The sequence below is a fragment of the Nothoprocta perdicaria genome, unplaced genomic scaffold (genome assembly GCF_003342845.1).
Source record: "Nothoprocta perdicaria isolate Ctin4 unplaced genomic scaffold, notPer1 scaffold_123, whole genome shotgun sequence".
Taxonomy (NCBI): Eukaryota; Metazoa; Chordata; class Aves; order Tinamiformes; family Tinamidae; genus Nothoprocta; species Nothoprocta perdicaria.
Window position 1 is genome coordinate 2,171,399 of NW_020454350.1, and position 4,828 is coordinate 2,176,226.

Below are 4,828 nucleotides of genomic sequence, written 5' to 3' on the forward strand. Positions count from 1 at the left end.
CTTGGGCCTAAAGGCAGGCGGGAGCTCCAGCCCTGCGAGCTGCGGGTCTGTGGGGCAGKGGAGAGGGAGCCGGGCTGGCCGGGACATCCGTCCGGGAGAGACAAGAACCTGCCGCTCCGGGACATCCGTCCGGGATTGACAAGAACCTGCCGCTTCTCTTTTTTTGGTCACGTTTCTACGGGATGTGGATGCRGATGATGGCTGCTAGAGGGCTTGGKTGTTTTCCCCCACCCTGTGGCGTGCTGCTTTCATAAGCAAAATAAATCTGTGAGCTCTACCAGCAAAAACGTTTTCCTCTGTGTAAGCAGCGCCCATAATACGAGAGGGTTTTGCTCTGTGCAAGCAAATCTTCACTTCTCAAATTCTGCGGTGGGAATWATGTAAGATCTATTATAAAACAGATCAGTTGCTCTATGCAGTTGGCACTCTSTGCTTGTTCTGTTAATATTTCTTGCAATTAATTGCTATATATTTAACGGCTCCATGCTGCCGTGGCAGGCGGCATAGGCCACCCCACACAGGGTGCTGACTTAGCCTCTCTGGGGYGTTTTGGGGGGGAAAACTGAATTTTCTGCCTCCATGGCTGTGTTTCCAGCAGCCCTTGGAGCAGCCTGCTGGAAACCAGGGCAGGTCCCGGGCAGGGCAGCTGCATTTGCAGCATGGAGGGCTTGCCTCGCCAGAGGGCCGTGATCTTCCTGCAGTGTCTGTTCCTGGAGAACATTCCTGCTGTGCGGCCTCCGAGGAAGAAGATGGTGACTCCAATGCCTCCCCTTGTTCCTGAGCTAGCTGAGCGGGGGCAAAATATCCCCCCGGGCCATTTCAGAGAAGTGGCTGGGACTATGACATGAGGAGATCTCCTGGCTGATGGCAGCARTGTAGGAAAGCCTTTCCTCCCACCCCCTCATGTTTAGGATGCTGTAAAATGCAGAAATAGGTCACTCTTACTCTGTCATTCCTCCCAATTAGCGAGTTATTTTTCAAATAGGTAACATACGGTGCTTTGTTTCCATGTACCCATGGAAGCTCTCTTAATCGCAGCCACAAGGGCAGTAAAATCCAAGGCAGGTGCCAGGGAGCCCTCCCGAATCCCGGACTCCCGTGCTGGAAGGGAGCCAAGGGGGCTGCCCGCCGGAGCACCCCGGGGCCGGATCCAGCGTCACGTGCTGCCCAGCAGCCTCCTCATCCTCAGGAATCCCTCGTTCCCCCGTCCCCGCGCAGTTTCCCTGCATGCACGGAGGGTGATGCCTCTTCTCCGCCTTGCTCCGTCTGCAGAGGGAGACGGATCCGTGAGCGCGACGCAGCCTGCGCCCGCTGCAGAGCAGGAGCATCCGCAGGGCGCCCGCGCCTCCTGCCGCAGCATGGTAAGCGGGAAGCCCCCCTTTAAAAACGCTTAAAATGGATTTTAAATGTAGGGTTATGTGTACTGTGTGCGTTCGTCGCTCCTCCTTTCCCYGAGCGGTATGTCTGAGCTGAAAAGCCTTTGCGTCGGCTTTTCCTCTTGCGCGTAGCCTGGCTTAAAATGTGCCTAATGTTTCTGAGGAGGTGGGGAGGCAAGGACAGCGTACAGCCCTGTGCCGTGTTGGCTATTTCCATGTAGAGTCAGCGTGGTTACATCACCCATAGGCTATAATAATTTTCTGTAGGAAAAAGCAAATACCCGTGTGGTTTGTGTTTATTATAGGTGCTGGTAGCACAGGAGTGTTTTTGTGGAAAGATTTTAAGGAAAAGGTATGGCGGTTTATACATGGAGTGCTCCTAAAGCCGTGTTAGCAGCTGTGGGGACTCGTAGTTTTGTTTAGGTGGGGCTAGGGGGCAGTGCGGGAGAATTTGCAGTGTCATTTCTTAATGTTGTGTAGACTGGATTTTTGTTATTTACAGAAAATTCTTTAAAGATTCAGAGGAAAAAGGAGGGAGAAATTCACCTACAGTATTTTTATGAATATTTTTAAGCTCTACCGTTATAATTTTATCTTCCCTTCTTCCCCAACGCTGTATTTGACCAGAAATAACTGTATCAGCTTTTTCTGTGGTAAAATCCATATGATTCTGGGGTTTGGGGGAAAATACAGAGGAGTATATTTGAGTGGGGGAGCAGAGAAAGCTACATCAAGTGTCCACAGAGCTCTGTTGAAACAAATATGACCTATTATTATTATTATTATTATTATTATCTCATGTATCTGAACAAATTCTGTCGTTCTGCAGAGCATTTGGGAAGTAACTTTTGAATTGCTCTGCTAGATGGTAGGAACTGGTGAACAGAATCAGGTGATTCTAGGAGAAAAATAGGGGAAAATGTCTTATGAAAGTGTCAAGTTCCAGCCTCTCGGTTTCTTTTTGATGAAACTTGTCTGCATTTTCCATACCCTGTCAGGCCCAGTTAATTTAGCTGATCAGTTCAAAGTTACGATTTTCTCCAGGAGACTCACAGAATTTCTCATTACATAAACTTAAGGAACCAGGCTAAAAATAGCAATGGATTGTTAAAGAAGTTGGCCCCGAGCGCATGTTTGGTTTGAAACATATTTTGTGACTATTTTGGAGTAAATAATTGGGGGAAAAAAAAAACAGAGCAGTTGCTAATTGCAAGACAATTACACCTTTTCTGAACTGAACTGCTACAGCATTCAGGTTCAAGGTAATCTTTCCTGCAGGCTATATTTAATAAATAAATGTTAAGGTAACAGGTGTAGATGTTTAAAGCAATTACATAAGCCATACATGAAAGCCATGCATGCTTCTTTTTCGCCTGATACATGTRTAAGCCTACTTGTATGCAGACCACACACTTATTTTCAGTACTTATGGCAGAAGAAAAAGCAATCTATAGCTTTAGTGTCTGTAATGTTTGCCATTCTGTTAATGTATGGCAAGGATTCAGTAGGATATCAAAACCCACTCAGATGTTGCTCTTTAGTGGCCCTTATGTATTCTGTCTTCCATGTGTTATGTAGGTGAGTGTGTGAGAAATCTTTTTCTAGGCTTAAGAATCAGTTTCCCAGTAATTTAAAAAGCATTCTTGCATTTTTCTCTGCTTCAGAATAGTGCAGTCAGTGATAAAGCAGATTTGACCAATCCTAGAATGAATGACCCAGGTGGATTTAAGGTTTTCTTGTGTAAAGATACTCCAATCGTTTGTGTCACAAAGACTGAGTTAAACAGTCTTGTAACATTTGTATTCAAATGGATTGCCACAAGAACGTATTACCACGGGATCTAGGAGAGCACTCAGCCTGTCCTCTATCTTCCGTGCTACAGAGAGACTGAAAAGYAATTTTATGTAAAAGGTTTTATTTCCAAAGCCACGTGCATACATCACATGCACTACTGTGGCGGGTAGCGCTGCCTCTTGCTTCCAGACTCAGTAAAGTGCTGTGGGATGTCGGATCTCGGGCACGTTCATAGTCCCCTCCACAGGCACGGACGCGGTGGGCTGARCTCCAGGCATGTCCCATCACAGTGYAGCTTTAATGCTGCAGGTGAGACGCATGGAATAATGGCGAGTGCTCAACTTGCACAGTCAGAAAGAGACAAGTTTTCCTGGAGCTGGCATAGGATGTTAGTCATAGTTATTGCTTAGGTTSAGTTGAGAGAGAAGCAGCTTTTCCACCGCTTTGGTGGGTAGGGCTGTGCGTCTTGCAGAATCACAGGATGGGTGAGGTTGGAAGGGACCCCTAGAGATCCTCTGGTCCAAGGCTCTGCTCCAGCAGGGACACCCAGAGCACGGGGCACAGGGCGGCATCTGCCGCATCTTACCCTGATACTTGGCAAATCCAAAGTGTGACAAAAGAAGTCATGGGAGAGGTAATATCTGAGGAATTCAGATTTTTTTCTTCCAATTTTTGCTAGCTAAGCAGTGCCTGGGGAGCAACTGAGAGCAAGGCCGTACTATTCTCTGTGCCTTTCAAGAAGCCTGATGCCTCTGAGGCTTTTAAGTTTTTTAACTGAAATAACTTCAGGTTTGCTCATTGTTTTTGTGTAGGTAATATCGTAGATTTAAAATGTAGTCGAAATATCTGCTGTCAAAATAGATACTAAGCAAGAGGAGCCGTTTTAAAGAAAATTTGCACCTTGTGAAAATGAGATAAAAAGGGTTTTTTTTTTTTAGAAATGATAGAGACATTGCATTTATCAAGTGGAACAGTCCAGGTTCATTGGAAAGTGAGCATTTCAGCCCTGCCAAGAGGCTCTAGTAGAGRGCTACGTGAGTAAGGACAGAAAGCTGCCTTTTCTGTGTGCCTGCAAGCTACTGCATCACTTAATATTCCACTTTTCCAGTAACAGCAGGCTTAAAATTATACGCAAGGATTAGCGAATGCGCTGCAGAGCTTTGGCTTGGTACATATGGCGTTTTAAAACGTCAGTACCCACCGGGAGCAGAGGGGAGAAGTTAGAGGAGCAGAGCGGGTTCCTGTGGGCGCGGGATCCCCCGGGAGCGGGTGCCGGGGGGCAGGGGGCAGGTGTCAGTCCTGGCCCCCACTCGGATGGCTTTCAAGTGGGTCTTTGGATGCCTGGTGGATGTAAAAATAATAACCACGCCGTGACGGATAAGCCATTTCTTGAGATGAAAGCGTGTTTGGTGGCTAATAACTGCCAAGAGTAAATAAATAAAGACACAGGAGGGGTCCTCGTCCGGAGCTGCCACGCATCCCAGGATGTGCATCCCAGGATGCACACGCCTATACGTGCCCGGGTGTGCGTGTGGCCGCGCGGGTGCGTGGCTGCCGCGGGGCTCGTGCCTCGCGCCCCGGCTGCCGTGGCCCCGGCGGCCCGCGGCCTTCCCCGGCGGGCGGGCAAGCCGAGGAGCAGCGGGGAGGCCGCGCGCAGG

General features: G+C 48.3%; 1 protein-coding gene across 2 annotated transcripts in view; it reads left to right on the top strand.

Annotated features, from left to right (window-relative positions):
* Positions 1-1,282: 1,282 nt before the first annotated feature.
* NCOA7 (nuclear receptor coactivator 7) overlaps positions 1,283-4,828 on the top strand; it is a 79,861-nt gene continuing 76,315 nt past the window's right edge. The window contains exon 1 of one of the 2 annotated variants that reach the window (XM_026054574.1): positions 1,283-1,361. The gene's annotated coding sequence lies outside the window, so the exon portion shown is untranslated. The remainder of the gene's footprint in view (positions 1,362-4,828) is intronic. The other variant, XM_026054577.1, reaches the window with a different exon arrangement.